Raw genomic sequence first — 18,218 nt, 5'->3', positions numbered from 1 at the left:
GAGATGCTGTTTTGTTGTGGTTGTTGTTGTTCTTTTTGTTTTTGTCTTTTTCAGTAAATGGAATCAAACACTTACTCTATGGCGGGAAACCCAATATCATTTTTGCTCTGATGAACTAGGATAACAGAACCAATCTCACTCACCACCACCTTGGACAGGTCTTCAGTTGACTTTTGGGTGTGGAGTCTAGCATGTGGGTGTCTTTTGCCACCCAGCCCACCAGGGTGGCCCTCAGAGCTGTGGCACTGGCCCCTGGCACACTGTGCTTGCTCTTGTGGAGAACACCTCCGTTTCCTGACTCTCTCTGAGGGGCTGAAGTGTGGGAAAGGCTGCAGGCTCTTTATGGAGGAACCCTGGGACTCAAGCTGTCCTGGCTGCGCCCCTCAGCCGTATGCCTGTCATGAATTGAACAGTGATGTCCCCAAACATACAGGTGAAACCTCAACAACCAGTATGAATGTCTTCAGGGACTGAGCTCCTTGGTAGTTTATCTTGTCAACTTGGTTAGATTTAGAATTACCATGGAAATGCATCTCTGGGTGTCTCTATAAGGATGTTTCCAGAAAGATTCAACTGAGGAGCAGAGGTCTGCTGTGACTGTGGGCACCATTTTCCCACACTGAATAAGCAGAAGGAAGAAGAAAGCAAAGCGTGCGTAGTCGCACATTCGTCCCCTCTCCCGAGGGGACACAAAGTCACCGACCTCTTCACACTCCTGAGGCCAGGTCTTAAAACTTTGGGCAGAAAGAAACTTCATTCCTTAAGTTGTTTTCCCTAAGTGTTCTGTCATAGCAATGAGAGAACTCAGGAGCACAGGCTTCAAGGAGATAATTAGGGGCCGAGCAGGGCCTAAGCGAGTACAACCCACGCCTTAGAAGAGAGACCGGGCTACACATGAACAAGAGGAGGCCACACAGAGTGAAATACACTGTCTCTAAGACAGACAGACAGACAGACAGACAGACAGACAGACAGACACGTGGACACACACACACACACACACACAGATCTTCAGAAACCAGTCCTGCTGAGAGCTTGACCTTGGGTTTCCAGTCTCCAGGAGACATACTTGTGTGACAGTGAATATCTATTGTCTGTTACAACAGCTTGATCTGGCAAACCCACTGCCCCAGTGCACAGCTTCCATTTCTCGTGGGGTCATTACAACAGGAAATGAACCCTCACAGATGTCAGGAACCTACATAGTACGTCTTTAAACATGCATTTGCAATAAATTGCTTTATTACTCTTTATGTTCAGGGCAAGCATTTTGAGCAAGTTCTTTATGTACTGTTCAAACTTCAGGGCTTAAACACTTCCCTGGATTTTGTGGGTAAGGACGCATGTCTCAAGCTTCAACGGTTGATCCAATGCCAAGGTTAAAAAAGAAGCGCAGAGAAACGTTCTCTCTCTGTGTATTCACACGTTTGGTTTGCTTTCTGCCTCAGCTCTGAGCATCTGTACTTTGGCATGTGGAGTTATTTCTTTCTGATGGCCTTCTTGAAGAATGTACCCGTTAGCAATGCATTAGGAGAGCTCTCTCCACAGCGGAGTGCAGAGGGAATTTTAGAAAGGATTCTGCTATTACATGTACAGAGGCCTTTAATGTCTGCAGTGACTTGTTTAGCCAGTGATTTTGGAGCCACTGAAAGTTTTATGAGCAGCCTCTCCCCCAGGTTTTCACTACGGCCCTTCAGCTGAGCTGGGCATTTGCTAGCTGTGGCTGAGTTTTCCTCTTGGTTCAGGAAGAAGTAAGGCCTGGTGAGAAACCATCACCCATCTGAATAAGAAAGCAGCCAGAGCTGGGACTTACTTGAGTGCTGGCCACTTATGGATCAACCTTGCTTGTAGTTGGTTAGTCCCCTTTGAAATCAATTGCATGGACCAGTTCTTCAATTTCTATCCAAGGAAGCACTGGATCTATAGAGCCCACTGGGTGATTTGATAGCTCTGTCCTTTAAATCATTGGCCTCAATGGCCCTTCAGTTTTAAACAGGTGAATTTTCCCCCACCCCTGCTGGTACAGGGGCTGGAGATGGAGGAGCAGAGAGGCCCACAGCTGGTTAAGGGATGTGGGCAGAGGGTCTCATCCAGGCCCCTGCCAACGCCCTTATACAGGGGGATGCTTTGGGTCCTGGAGGATTTCCCCTGAGTTTTTACTTCCTTGGTGGCCTCTAAATAGAACTCCATGTGGTTGACCACTGAGATCAAACTGTGGCACTTGGGAAGGCTTTGCTGCAAGCTTGCAGGGACCCCAGCAGGCCTGAAGCATACTGAGGTCTGGACTACTGGCAGCATGGTGCATGGCCTCTCTGAACCTTTGCCTCTCTGAGTCCTGAGGTGGAAAGAGAGGGCTTGTACATTAGGTACCGCCCTCTGCGCAATCTCTACGCTGGCACACTGGAGGGGATCGGTGCTCCCCTGGGGGAGCTGCTTCTCCCATTTTGTGACTCAGTGGCTTTGCTCCAGCTGTTCGTGAGCAGGGGAGCCTCAATCTGATAGTGCACTGGCAGCCTGGCGAGATTGTCTGCTGACACCTCTGGGTGGGTGAGGAGCACACTCTCATCCTCTTAGCATTCAGTGCTTAAAAGATAGAAATCTCAGCAAGGCAGCCAAAGACAAACTCTGGGTCCTCAATTGTCACCTTTTGATTTAAATGACTTTTCCCATCACTGTGACAAGACACCCAACAAAAGCACCCCAGGGAGGAAGGGGTTAATCTTGGCTCACAGTTTGAGTGGCCTGGCAGCAGCCGCCTTCTTAGGAAGCTGATGAGTACTCATACTAGCTCCTTTCTCCCACTATGGAGTCTCTTGTTGGCTGTTTCCTTGCTTTTATGACCCTCAGCCCATGAGATGGGGTTGTCCAGAGGTAGAGTGGGTATCTGCCCCAACTACCCAAGGCTAGAAATTCCAGAAGCTTGTCTTCTAGACCGTTCTAGACCTTGCCACTGATGGTAACAACCATCACCTCTGTTGAAAGATCAGTGTACATTTCCCTCTGATCCCTCCCCACACCCTCAGCCCTTTTGTCATAAACATAGATCAGATGTCTCTAGAGTGGGAAGCCCTCATGATTGGACCAAGCTCAGATGGGCAGGATTTGAGAGCTAAAAGCCACGGCCAGTGAAGACAAGGGGCACCAGCTGCTGAATGAAGGCCCGCACAGTGGATTCACCTCCTCAGCTAACTTGACACGCTAACCTGGATGCCACACTTGACCCTGCTGGTGTTGATAACACTCAGTGCATGAATGATGGTCTTGGTGTCTTCTCAGGAACTGTCAAGGCCCCATGAGATGCTACAGACACCAGATGGACGACTAAGGTAGGACCGAAGACTGACTTGTCTGCCATTACAGCACTCTGCCAAGGCTGGGTCCTGTTCTACTCTGTCCTGTGTACACATCTGCCTATCATTCGAGAAAGGCTTTGACTGAGGCTGGAACTCAGAGCTCACCAAGGCTAAGATGCTTGTGCATCAGAGGGAAAAAATCCATTTAAAAATGCCACCCACCATTCATGGATGAGGACCGAGCATTAGGTGCCTCATCCCTATGTTGACAAAGGCTTGCTGTGTCCTGTGTGACAATCTGGTCACCTCTGCTCAGTGCTGCCTCCTTCTTGCTTGAGTCAGGCGGCTCCAGCTGAGGTTCCAATAGAGACTTTGCCTAGTTGGTAAATGAAGACTTGGCTTCATTTCTACTGGTTCTGTGCCACAGAGTCCTGCCACCTGGTGTCTGGGTGGTCTCAGTGACAGTCATGCTCTATCTAGAGTAGGGCATGGCTTCCAGGACCAAGGTTTTAAACAGTAGACAATGTCCTCTCTTATACTTTTGTCTTTTCTGTGGTATGGGGGAGTCACAGAAGTCCAGGGGTGACAGGACCTGGGTCCTGAACAGTACAGGAGCGGTCACCTGGGAAACAGCAGGGCCGTGTTTGACCATTATGCTTTAAGTCTCTGTTATCAAGTCTGTCTCACTGCCTCTGAGAAGACGGAAGAGCTACTGGGCAGGGAGTAGTTAAGAGGAAGGCAAGGGTGGAACGCCTGTGTTTGTGTTTGTGAGAGTTAGCATGTGGTTAATTGAATGCTCTGCTCAGTGGTGGGGAAAGTGTAGATGCTCCAATCCAGTGACTTCAAAAACAAGCAAAGGGAGCCGGGCCTCCCTGGCCTGTGGTGACAATGTTGTCTTGGTGAGGCTCCTTCCTGAGAGGCAAGGGGTGCTGGCCACACACATCGTGGGATACCGGGGAGTGGCAGAAACCTCACAGAGCTGAAAGAAGAACCGAGGAGGACAACACTGGGAGAGAAGAGGCTGATGTTGGAGGTTGGGTACCCAGAGGAGGGGAAAGACCAGGAGAGGGTGGCTAGGGATGAGCCCAGGGACAGCCACGTCACTGTGTCCGTGACATCACAGGAAACAAGTCCAGGGAGAAGGGACCGCTGCAGCTGTGAGCAGTGCCCGAGTGTCCGTGTGCAGATGTGTTCAGAGGAGTTACAGAAGGAGGCACCCTTGGTGGCATTTAACAGTTCTTTCTCTTACAATGTGTGTGTGTATTTGAGGGATGATCTGAGTGACATTTCCAGAGCATTCCAAGCTGCGTATAAGCTGCAGCTGGGTTGGGAAACATTTCTTCTGCATCTTTGCACAGCCCGGGTCATAGACAATATCTTTTGAGCTGTGTGAAGAAGTGTCCAAGGTAGTGACAATGTTTGGGAAGATGATATGGGAGCCTTAGGAGGTGCAGTCATGCTGGGGAAAGTATGTAACTGGGGACAGGGTGGAGTTTAAGGGTGTATAGTCTGCCCTGCACCCCCACCCTGATAAAATATGATCTCTCTGCTTCCTGACTGCCAGTCTCAGGTTCCTGCTGCTGAGGGGTGGGTCCTGCAGGAACTTGTGGTGCCAGTGATTAGCTGATGGCAGGAGAACACCTGGAGCTGTTAGTCTCAAGGGGCTCTCGGTGTTGTCTGGAAGAGAATAAACAACAAACACACTGTTCTTGCCCAGGTTGGACCAAGTTCAGTACTTCAGGCAGTGGCCTCTGTGCATGGAAATGTGTCTCCTTTCCTGTTGAACATGCTGTGTTGGAATGAAAAGGTAGACATCCCACAGAGTGGGAGAGGGTATATTCCAATCATGCATTCTACAGGGAATTAGTAGTTAGGAGATGTGAGGGACCTCCTACAACTGAAAAAACAAGAAACAGCCCATTCGAGATGGGCAAAGGACTGGAGACATTTCTCTAAAGGAGTTTTACAAATGGTCACTAAGTCCATAAGTAACATTAAGCTGCTAGGCATTAGGAAAATGCAAATCAAAACCAAAACGAGATTTCAATTCATCCACATTACAAAGGCAATAGTAAAGTATTGCAGGTATTTGTGAGAAGCCCACGTACATTGCTGATAGGAATGGAAGCCCCTGTAGCCACCATGGAAGACACTGTGCTTGTTTCTCAAAGTAAAGTAAACCTAATGCATCCGGAGAGATGGCTCAGCAGAGGACCTGGGCTCAATTCCCAGCACCTCCATGGTGCCTTTCATCCATCTGTAACTCTAGTTCCAGGGGATCTGATGCTCTCTTCTGACCTCTGTCCAGGGCCAGGCACATCCATAGTCTACAGACAGACAGACAGGCAGCCCTCACCCCCCAAAAAGTTAAATAGAAAAGACCTGGACTGACTCCTGGTCCAGCAGTGCTGCTTTGAGATATTAACCCAACAGGCCAGAAAGCAAGGGCTCAGGCGGCTGCTTGTGGGTCGACCTTCTCAAAAGCCCCATTCACAAAAGCAGAGGCAGAGATAACTGCTTCTCAGCAGTTCAGAATGGATTAAACAGCAAGAGAAGCAGACCCAGGAGGCAATTCACTCTCAAAGGGAAGACAAGTCTGACAGAGCCTCGTTGTGAGTGACCTTGAAGACAGATGCCCAATCACAAACAACTCGATCCCACTTCTATGAGGAAATATGGGGAGCCAGAGGCTAGGAAAGCACAAGGCAGGAGCTGGAGTTGCTTGTTCAGGATGACAGGAAGTTGCAGGAAAGAGCAGCAAGGGTAGTTTCAGAATGGCACATCACACTCTTGTTCCTGAATTGTGTGTCTAAAATGGTGTAAGTGTTAAGTTTAACATGTGTGTACTTTACCACAGTAGGACTTCCTTAAATAGTCCCTGCTCTACAGAGAACACCTAGAGGTTCCCAGCTCTTCCTCTGCTGCAGCCCCAACCCCCAAATAAAGCAGAGCTGTCCTTAGTTTCAGGATTTGTCACCAGTGAAAAGTTGGGCATCTTGCCACATGAGACCTGCTGCTGAGCTCTAAAGGGAGCCAGGGAATGTCAGAAACTTCAGAAGATTCATCCTCTGGTCAGAAGGAAAGTGTTCGTCCTCCCTCCCTCCCCTCCTCCCTCCCCTCCTCCCTCCTTCCTCCCCTCCTCCCTCCTCCCTCCCCTCCTCCCTCCCCTCCTCCCTCCTCCCTCCCTTCCTCCCTCCTCCCTCCCCTCCTCCCTCCCCTCCTCCCTCCTCCCTCCCTTCCTCCCTCCTCCCTCCCCTCCTCCCTCCTCCCTCCCTTCCTCCCTCCTCCCTCCTCCCTCACTTTCTCCCTCCTCCCTCCCTTTCTCCCTCCTCCCTCACTTTCCCTCTCTTCCTTTTCCCTCTGCCTCCCTTTCTCCCCTCTTTCTTTACTCCCCTTTCAGTTCTCCTCCTTTCTCTCCATCTTTTCCCCTTCTTTCTGTAAACCTTACAAAATGTAAAATTATCACAATTGCCAGGCCTTGGATTAGGAGGATGCTCTAGAAGAAATGACTGAATTAAGGAAGAAGCCACTAGTGAGTGGAGGCAGCTGTGGGCTGGGGCTGAAGAAGAGGCCGAAGCAACAGGACCTGGGAACAAGTGAGTAAGTGTGTGTGCAGTGAGCATGTGTGTGTATGTGGGCAGTGAGTGAGTGTGTAGGCATGTGAGTGTGTGTGCAGTGAGTGTGTATGTGTGTGAGTGTGTACAGTGAGTGTATATGTGTGTGCAGTGAGTGTGTATGTGTGCAGTGAGTGTGTATGTGTGTGAGTGTGTGTACAGTGAGTGTGTATGTGTGTGAAAGTGTATGTAGTGAATATGTATGTGGGGGCAGTGAGTGAGTATGCAGTGAGTGTGTGTGGGGTTAGTGAGAGTGAGTGTGTGTGCAGTGAGTGTGTGTAGAGTGAGTGTGCAGTGTGTATATATGTGTGCAGTAGTGTGGGCAGTGAGTGAGTGTGCAGTGAGTGCATGTGTGGGGGTAGTGAGAGTGAGGGTATATGTAGTGAGTGTGTGTGGAGATAGTGAGGGTATGTGTGCAGTGAGTGTGTGTGCAGTGAGTGTGTGTGCAGTGAGTGTGTGTGCAGTGTGTGTGCAGTGAGTGATTGTGTGCATATGTGTGGGCAGTGAGTATGTATAGGCAGTGAGTGTGTGTATGTAGTGAGTGAGTGTGGGCAGTGTGTGTGTATAGGGCCGTAAGTATGTGGGGGAAGTGAGTGTGTATGTGAGTATATGTATGAAGCATGTGTGTTTGTGGGGTAGTGAGTGTAGCGGGGCCGTGAGTGTGTGTGTGTGCAGTGAGTGTGAGTGTGTGTATATGTGTGTTGCAGTGAGTGAGTATGTACTTGGGAGGCAGTAGGTACAGAAACAGCAGGCGAGGAAAGGATGGGCTGGTTCACTTTGAAGCATCCGATGACATCCAGGTGACCCGTTGGGTTAAGGCAGGGTCTAGACCTGGGAGTCACCCATTTATGTGAGTGGAGAGCTGTAATTACAGGTGTGGATGTTAAGTTGTGTAGAAGGGACTGTGCCAAGTGAGCAGGGAATGACTTAGAGATCAGACAATGAGAAGAACAGGCAGGACACTGAACCTGGAAAGCAGTTACACTAAGAACCCGGAGGAAGGGCTGAGCAGGGCTGGTGCGTGCCGGGGCAGAAGGGCCTTGGCAGGAAACTGGATGGGTACCCCAGGATGCAGGACGGCAAACAGTATTCAGGGGTCCCATCTAGTACATTCTGGGGCCAGTGGTGGCCCACTTGGACTGCAGAGACTCTTCTCTATTTATACATCACAGTGAATTCTAGATCAAGGATTTGAATGCAAAACATGAAGTTACAGCCCTAAGTGTGGAAGACGTTATTTTTACAAGTTAACACCAAGAGTTGAGAAGTCCCCTTTTAAAGACACATTAGGAATCTAAGAGCTCCACTAAAAAATTGATATTTTTGGCAGCATAAAAATTTAAATGTCTATTAAAAAATATAAGAGGAAAAATCAGGAAAAATATTTGCAAAATGCAGCGTGTATGCTCCCCACTTATGAAAAGCACAGTTGCCCAGAGATGCGTCGACTGAGAGTGGTTAAGGCATTTCTGAGAGAAGAAATATACAGAGGCATTAGTGGTCAGAGAGTGAGAAGAAAGCTCAGGGTGTGCTGGTCAGCCACAGCAAAGCAAAAGCAGGGCAAATAAAACAATATTACAAAACCAAGCAAACCAAGATTAGCAGTAAACAGTGTATGTTTACCCCATTGTCGTCCTTCAACAGTCCTCACGAAACACTGTTGCAGGGAACAGCTATGGGCTATTATGTGGCTGTAACTAAAGAGCTTAACCATTTGTTACAGTCTTCTGGGGTCTGTAACTGATCATCTTTACAAGGTGGCTGAGCAGAATTCTGTCACCGTTCCTTGGTCTTGCTTTTCCGTGGGAGTTCTTTCTATCCCCAGTATGGGAAACATGTCCCTCTGGCCCTGGCAAGAGGGACTCCCACGCAACAGGGCCCCCAAACTATTCCTGAGGGAGTGAGGGAGTAATGTGTTCGGTGACCCGACTAACGGTCTACACACAGTGTTAAGGGGAGATGCAGATTCACAAACACGCGCCTACTTTGCATATGCTGCCTTCTTACAATAGCGCTTGTGTGTTTGTGAGTGCATGTTGTATGCATATAGAAGAATATTCAAAATATGGATTTTGATCCACTTATGAGCTGAAACTTTGTGTGGGTGTTTACTTTCTCTTTCAACTTTTCTATATTTGAATATTTCCCTTAATATTTTTTCTTTCACTTAAAAATATCAGTGGGTTTTTTTCTTTCTGATTTTATTATTCCAAACATGTTGTATAAGATCCTAAGACAGCCCATTGCCTTTGGTGATCAGGGTTCACTGGTGTGGTTTGAAGAGTGTCCTCCCAAAATTCATGCTCCTCCTAAGCCTGGAAATGTGGTCTTCCTCAGGAAAGGGACTTTGGGGAATTAAGTAGTTTAAGGGACAAGGTGAAGTGTACTGGACTAGGTCAGAATCCACACCCAATTACACATCTCATGAGGGGCGGGGTGCAGCAGAGTGGATCTGGCCACTTGATTGCCGAGGGAGAGAGCAGAGTGGTGTGGCCACAAGTCGCATGAGAGCATCTGGTCACAAGTCACATGAAGCGTCTGGCCACCTCTCAGCTTGCAGAGGGAGCACCACCCTGCTCACGCCTTGACTTGGAACTCTGACCCCCAGGACTCAGAGAAAAAAGGGTTTTGGTGACTTTAGAGCTCTCAGCTCCCAACACTGTGTTGTGGTTTCCCCAGGAACCAAACCCTAGGGAGGTACAGGTGGAGTGACAGATCTGAGGCAGGTGTAGTGTACAGAGTGAGAAGTCTGAGGCCAGGAGGGGTGGTGGAGATGGAGTGACAAGAGGCAAAGAAAGCTGGAGGGACTCGTGTGTGTGTGTGTGTGTGTGTGTGTGTGTGTGTGTGTGTGTGAGATAGAGATAGATAGATAGATAGAGAGAGAGAGAGCGGGAGAGAGAGCGCATGGACTTGGGCCATGCGTGTCTGTGACAGGACAGGCCTGGGAGTGTTCACCAGCTGAGACAGAGCCTAATATGTGGGACAATGGAACACTGGGGACCTTTCCTCATCTGTGCACCCTGCAGGAACCTCATGCTGGCTCTGTTTAGAGAGTGTATCTCATAGGCTGCCTGTCTCTACCCTGGGTCACAGGAGCACCTTGCCATTCCCAGTACCCTGAGGTGGAGCTTCTGTGCAGACCAAGTGAGTGTGGCCTAGCACATGGAGAAATGCCACTTGGTTTAAGGAGAAGAGAAAATCTGACACACGGATGGGCCTTGAGGACACGATGCAGATAGAAGTTAGTCACAAGAGAACAAGTACAGATGAGTCCCAAGTCCCTCACAGCAGAAGAGGTTCCTCATAACATTCACCTCAGAGACAGAGAGCAACGTAGTGGATGCTGGGTTGGGGCTGGGAGCTGCTGTCTCAGTGACTACAGAGGTGTGGGAAGATGGAAAGGTTCTAGAGATGGATGGTGGTGATGGAGGCATAGAGTGACGCTCTTAGACACGGCGGAAGTACAGAGGTGGCTCAGCCACTGAAGAACGTGACACGGAAGTTCAAGGACCCAAGGTCAGACCCCCAGCACTCCTTTAATAAACAAAACAAAACCAGGACTGGTGGTGCCTGCCTATAAGTCCAGCTCCCTGGCTGGGGTGGGGGTAGGGCAGAGAGGCAGGAGCATGTCTTTGGCCAGGCAGCTTGACTGAATTAATGATCTCCAGCTTCATGAGTCTCAAGCTGTAGGGTGGAGAGCCATCCAGAGGATACCTGGCAGTGCCCTTTGGCTTCTGTCCACACATCCTGTGCACACCTGCACACGTCAGTGGTAAGGACGTGCAGTGGTAAGTTCTGTATTACAAAATGGAAGCTGTGTGAAAAAACCAAACAGACGCCGGCAGCAAGCCTCCCTTATGAGGTAGGTTCCCATCTCGCCCCCGGAAGGTTTGTGAAAAGCTGTGGCACCACAGAGGGTAGAGAGCAGTTTGTTCCCTTTCATTCCTCACTGCACTCTCCAAATTCTAGCTAGGCCCTGATGCCCCTTGGCATATAGCAAATGTTTGTAGTCTAAAGGAGATGCAGATCCCCTCCTTGACCCAGACACAGGGAAAGGTGGCTTCTCTGAGCTGTGTTTACTGGTATGCCTGAGCTTAAGATCAGATCCTCTGATCCCTTATCTGGGCTCTCACCCTGCAGGGTTGGTGATAGTGCTTGTCGCTTGCTTGTCCCTTCTGTCCGATGCACGGTGTGAAGGTGAAATGGCCTTCAAGAGTGTTCTGCACCTTGAGCTTGGGTGACCTCTGTAGACGATTATAATCAGAAGTCTAGACAGGTGCTCAAGTTTAAAGTCACAGGAGTGTGTGATGAAGTGAGTCTTATCTCGCAGTGGGGACTTGTGACAGCCGCCAAAGAGCAAAGGGACCTGTTGGAAACTTAGCTTGGGGGGGGGTGTCCCAGGACGCGGATGTAAATTTAGAATGTCTAGTACCCCGCTGTAAGGTCAGAACACTGATGCTGACTTTGTGTAATGTGTAGTTATTGCCTGAAGGAGCTAAATGACAGCTCACCTTGGGCTGGATGATGGAGGTGGACACAGTGATTTTTCTTTGAAAGTCATCTCAGGATTCAGACTACAGCAAGAACCTTTGGGAGTATCTTGGGGTCACCAGTTTGTTGTGCAAGTTGTCATTGCCTGGCTGAGAAGCCAGAAGACCCAAACTGGGTGTCTGTCAGCCAAGTCTCCCGCCCCTCACAGCTCCAGACCTGCTTACAGGAAGGACAGACACCCTTGGTAATTTCATCATGGCTCAGTAAGGGCTAGCATCCTTTCTAGAGCTGTGGGCCTCAGTAGACTTTCCCCTTCGTTGTATTCAGCACACAGAAAGTGAGGTCGCAGACAACCAGGAGATGGGGTTTCCTGGGATCCAGTCTGTAGTCACCACCTTTGGAAGTGATGGCTGCTGCAGGCAGCCCTGGGGACCCTGATGTTGGTGGCTTCTATCCCAGAGCAAGACGGCCAGTTGTGTGTGTGTGTGTGTGTGTAGGCATGCATGCATGCATATGTATGTGGACCTGGGGAATCTCAGTTGCTCCTTGACACTGGGACCCACAGTCTTCAAGAAGAGGTGGGTGCCTACTTACTGGGTTTCTGAAAGAAATCGATGGATATAATGCATGTGTGGAGGCAGGCTGCTGAGCCAGCTGCCCTGACGGGAACCCTGTTCTGGAGCGATGTGTATCTGCTCAGGCCTCTTCTACCTCTGAGGCTCGGAAATGGGGCTAGGGAGACTGTCCTGTCCACTCATGCAAGCCAGCATGTGGGAGGCTGAGGAAGATGAGACTTCTGTGGGACTATCTGGGTGCACAGTAAGTTGCAGGCCAGCCAGAGCTCTACATAAGAAGACCCTCTCTTGAACCAAACTACCGAACTGGACCTAACCAACCCAACCCAATCCAACCCAACGTCTTCATTGAGGAATGGCCATGAGAAATAAACGAATTGTCAAATATAGACATGAACACATGGTGGCAGTTGTCCCCGAGTCTGTCCTAGGAGGGCACCGTTTCTAAGTAGACTAGTCACTATTTTTATAAATTCAAGATTGCCCTGGAAATTGTGTGAAACCCAGAAACAGTCTAAGACACAGATGGGAAGACCCATCTGGAGGCTCAGAGTGGGGCCTGGTGACACAGAACTTGCACAGAGTCCCATGTAGTTGCGTTCCACGCTGCAGATGAGAGCCCGCGGATGTTCTAGCATATAAGAAACCGAATTCAGCAGTGGCTGAAGTCATTGGTGAAGGCTTCACAAAGAAAGTGGAAATGCTGGCTTGGAGGAAGGAAAGAAGAAAATCAACCTTGACCAAACATCTATTCCACATCAAGCACTGGACAGGCCAAGCTGTGCTGACCACAGGAAGTGATAAGCACAGGAAGTGACAGCCACAGGAAGTGATGACCAGCCTTACAACCGAGGAGGGGGGCTTACAGAGTTCAGGTGCTTTCTAGAGCTGACAGCTTATGACTGGGGGGCATGAGAGGCAGAGCAGAGGTCTGCAGTGCAAATTCTTCACTTCTAGCACTGAAGATAGGTGAGAGAAAGTATGTATGTATATATGAATGCATGCACATGTGAGTTTAGGTGTATGTATATGTATGAGCATGTGCATATATCTGAGTGTATGTATTTGCCTATGTGAGAATATGTACGCATGTGAGTATATGTTTGAGAATGTGAGGGTATATGTATATGTGTGAGACTATTAGCATATGTGACTATATGTATGTACATGCATGTGTATATGTCATGTATGACAATGTTCAAATTGTGTATATGTATGCATGTATATGTATATGTGCATGGATGTATATATGTGTGAGAATGTTACTGTATGTGACTGTATGTGTGCATGTACATATATGTGTCTATTGTGAATACACACTCATATATATATATGTGTGTGTGTGTATGAGTAGTATATGTTATGTGTACATGCATACACTCTTGTGTGTCTACACAATGAGAAGAACCTTTATTCTCTTCTGTATCAGTGGAGTGGAGACCCCTGAGCATGGCAGTTCCTTGGGTTCATTCTAATTATTGATATATCTGTGTGGAAGGTGGCACCATGGATTTGAGGTGGGTCTAGTACCCAGCCTGGGACTGCCCAGCCAGAACTAGGCTAGTCAAGGTGCATATCTCCAAGTTCAGGGTGTACTTACAGAAGTGTGGCGCTCCCACGTATTGAGAGAGATAATGAACTATCCTGGAGGTGAGAGGAGAGGGATGATTGGAGGGCTAGACTAGGATACATCTAAAGAGATATCCACAGAGGACTCAGAGTGAGTAGAGGGAGCAATAAGAGAGGGAGGAGGGAGAAAAGGGAGGAAGGAGAGGAGGAGGGAAAGGAGGAAGGAGGGAGGAGGGAGAAGAGGAGGAGGAGAGGTCCTGAAGAGGAGGAGGTTCTGCTGGCTGCTAGGGCTTAGAACAGAAGGCTGGGGTGTGCCTCTGACAAAGAAGGGGCCCTGGGGATTTGCACCCAGGAAAATACTGAAGGCCTGCATAGGATTGCCAGGGAAAGATGATGTTTTCCAAGACACATCAGGAGATTTTTTTTTTTTGCCTGTAAGTAGTGGAAGTCGGTAGAGGAGCTGCTGGGGACAATAAACGCAGACCTGGTTTCCCAAATGATGGAGAGAGACTGATGCTGGCCGTGGAGTAGTCCAGACCAGGGAGCAGCAAGGTCTCAGGGAGAAGAGCCGCCCTTCCCTGTCTGCAGAAGGTACCTCAGTTCCTCACCAAGATGGAGACAGCCATTCTACGCTTCATTTTCCTGTTGGTGGACTTACGCCATCCACCCTGACAGACACCAGGGTGACGGGATAGCCTAGCATGTGTGGAGACTCTCGCCACAGGCTCACACATTTGGACTCTTGGGTCCCTGCAGATGGTGCTGTTCTGGAAGGTCATGGAACCTTTAGGAGGTAGAGCCTCACAGGAGGAGGTGACTCACTGGAAACAGGGTTAGAGTCTGGCCTTCCTCCCTGCCGACTCTGATTCCTGTTTATGAGATGCGGCAGATGTCTCTCTGATGCTGCACCTTCCTTCCTTGATGGACTGTAGCCCCTCTGACTGCGAGCCACAGTAACCTTCCTTCCTTAAGCCATTACCTCTCAGCACTTTGGCCACAGCCACAAGAAAAGCAGGCTGTATCCCAGCTTTAGGAGGGTGATGAAAGTGGAGACGTGCTTACTGAGAGCCACCATTCCCTGACCCAGGTTCTAGAATCAGGGAAAATTTACCCTTTCAAGTAGGGCCAGGGGCTGGGGAGCAGAGGGATTTCAGAATACCTGTCTGCATGGCTGAGGGAGGCATGTAGTGCTTCCTCGACAGACTGCTTTAGACTTGTTCTGGTTCTACCACACCTTGGGCTCTCGTCAGAGACTAACAGCGGTTAGCCAGAGTTCTGTTTCAGAGAAAAGCCTCACGTCCCACAGACCCCTGTCAGTCACTCAGCTGAACAAGTGGAAAATTGGATTTCATCTCCTCTGCTGGATTTCATTTCCTCTTGCTAATGACAGGAACTGGGTTTCAGAGAGGGAAGAAAAAGCCCTGGGTCAGTCCCTCAGAGCAGTTGCTCTGTAATTGAGGATTCTAGAAATCGGTGCCTGGGACCGAGCCCCTTTGGTGTCTCTGCCTGTGACAGCCCAGAGAAGGGAGCCTGGCACACAGGGGGTTTAGCAGTATCTTCTCTGCACAAATGAAATATGCTTCATTTTACAAGATGCCCATTATGTCCCAGCCAATCCCTCTAGCTGTCTCCAGCTACTGTCATGCTGCACCCTGGTCAGGTGTCCACGATTTGAACATATTAATGTCACTTCCTCCTCTGTGAAGGGAGGAATCTCTGAGCATACCTCCAGGATCATGTGACTTCATCAGTAAGGCAGAATCACTGTACTTCACTGTGGTTTGAATTCCTGGGATGCAAAAGGCCTTGCATCTTATACTTATTATATCCCGTTGTTCTGGAAGACTCTATCTATCTATCTATCTATCTATCTATCTATCTATCTATCTATCTATCTGTCTGTCTGTCTGTCTGTCTGTCTGTCTGTCTGTCTGTCTGTCTATCTATCTATCTATCTATCTATCTATCTATCTATCTATCTATCTATCCATTTATCTATCTATCTATCTATCTATCTATCTATCTATCTATCTATCTATCTATCTATCTATCTATCTATCTATCTATCTATCCATCTATCCATTTATCTGTCTGTCTATCTCTCTGTCTGTCTATTTATCTATCCATTTATCTATCTATCTATCTATCTATCTATCTATCTATCTATCTATCCATTTATCTATCTATGCTGGGCATGGTTCTGGGTTTCTGTTTCTCCAAGTTCTTAGACACTATTGTTTTCATGAAGCTTTTGCCAGGTGAGTATACTTATTAAAATAAGTAGTGGTCACTGGGGACGGGGCAGTGGTGATGACTTAGTTCACAGAGCTTCTGAGCAGCTCTGTCCTGCGTTCCCGCTACAGCCGCATCTACACTGAAGTCATGATAACATAGGGGCAGTCAGCCCAGCCCTGCACAAGGGTGACTGCAAATTTGTAAAGCGTTCCCTAGTTTACACATAAAAAATTTTACAATCTTTAAAACAAACCACCACCAACAAAGAATGGCTGTGTGTCTTACATCCAGGTGCTAGTGCGACAGGCAGCAGAAAGCCTGGGGCTCTCTGACCACCAGTCCGGCCAAACCTAAAAGCTCCAGGTTCAGTATGAGACCCTCTCTAAGAACAAAGGTGGAGAGTGATTTCTGAGACGACCTTGGGGGCCTTTATGTGCATGTATGTACATGCACACAGGCATCCATGAACACAGGTGCACAGGCACCACGCCCAAACACATATGCACACATACATACAAAATAATTGGTGGTGAGACCTGTCTTCAGGATGGCTGAGAGGCCCCACTGCAGGGGTCAGGTAAACTGAGGCCTCTGAGGGTCTGCGCAAGTGGGAAGCAGCTGCGGCCTCAGGGCTGCAGAGTGGAACCAGGTTCAACAGCTCTGTAGAGGAGCAAGTGAGATGTGAGACCCAGTCCTTAGACTCCAGGGAAACTTGCCCAGGAAGATTCTAGAAAGTGAACTAAATAGAGGGCTGTGCTAGTGAGCAGGTGGGGGAAGGTCCCACGGGGGATTGCCGGGCTCTCCAAATTCCCTGTTTAACAATCTGCCATCGCAGGCCTGTGCACACTCATTTCTACACCACACTAGATCAAATCCTAGGAGTGCGGGTGACGGAGCCTGTTGGGAGATGCATTCAGTGTCTTTGGGTTTGATGGAGCTTAGAGTGAGTGACAGGATGGGCAGTGGTTAGCGCCAAAACCGTTCTCCCGTTCACTGGGGCCAGCCCAGCCTCGCTCTGACACAGCCCGAGGCTGCCAGCCTGGCCATCACTGTCAGCTCTCCACGCATTTCCTCCGGCGCACACTGACTCCCCCTTCCCTCCCCCTGCCTCATCTCAGCAGAGGAGATGTGACTCAGGCACGTTCCGGGAGTGAACAAAAGGAAGAGTGGCATATTACCCAAACAGAGGAGGCTTCTCTGACACACACAGGAGGCTGGCTCAGACTGTTGTTAGATGGCGACGGGAGGATAAAGGAGACTCCAAAATAGACTCACAGAGGAGAGTCAAGGCCACCCAAGGCTGGGATCTCCCACAGACTCCGTAACTTTTGCCTCCACCTCTCTCGGTGATTCCCCTGCAGAGTGGAAACGGCCCAGCTCTGTGTGTGAACTGGGGCTGCCCGTCGGGTAGCAGGAACCCAAACTCAGCATTCCTGACCTTGAGACTTTTGGAACTTTGACCCTTAGTCCTTCCTTCTCCCCGAGTGTCTTGGTTTGAGTGAACTATGATTCTTCGATGATGAATTATGGTTCCAGAGCTAGCCTGGCCCTTGCTCAAGGTGTCCTACTCTCTCCAGAAAGCAACATGGAAGGGCTGCAGGGTGCTCAGAACCTGTGATTTTGGAGAACACCAGAGCTGAAGGAAGACAGGGGATACCTGCTGTGAATGAGGCCCACATGAACCCACTGTGGGTGAAGTCAACCCCTAAAGCAGTGTGTGTATGTGTGTGTGTGTGTGTGTGTGTGTGTGTGTCTGGATGCTGGGTACAATCAGAAAGGACCTAGATCCAGCTGTGGGGATCACTATCTATTGCAGCCTGAATGTGTCTTGAGGAGCTAACTGCCCAATGCCATGCAGTGGGGAGGTGGGGTGAGGAGGTGTTCGGGCACAGGAGGGCCGTCTCATAGCTGGATTAGCACCGGCACTACTGGATTTGGTAGAGGATTTCATTTCCTTCCCCTTTTCTTTCTTCATCCCTTCTGACCCTTTGGCCATGCAAACACTGCAATCCCCCTGCAGGAGGTACCCCCACAAGCCATCTTGAAGTGGAGACCAGGCTCTCACGATATTGACTGTGCCGTGCTGACCCTGGGTTCTCAGCCTTTGCTGCCATTGCCACAGCGGCACAGATGGGCTGCTTCCCTATCTTACTATTTATTATGGTGTCTCACAGGGCTCCCATGCTCGAGTTTTCTAAGGGAGGTGGAGAGGCTGATGGAGTTACCTCCGTGGGACAACATTGCACAGGACATGTCACATAAGGGGCCGTCTCCAAACAGAAGAGCTGGCATGGAGCTCTGCCTCTGCCCTTTGACTCCATAATGTTGACAGGCAAGTATGAGGCCCGTGATTGGCCTTGAGCACACAGACACTAAGGGAACACAAGCGGATCTACGTCCGAGAAATTAAATGTGTTTTTATGGCTAGAGCCTGACCTGAG

Source organism: Apodemus sylvaticus, chromosome 15 (assembly GCF_947179515.1).
Source record: "Apodemus sylvaticus chromosome 15, mApoSyl1.1, whole genome shotgun sequence".
Lineage (NCBI taxonomy): Eukaryota > Metazoa > Chordata > Mammalia > Rodentia > Muridae > Apodemus > Apodemus sylvaticus.
The sequence above is the reverse complement of the archived record's forward strand: the minus strand, read 5'-3'. Positions refer to the sequence as shown.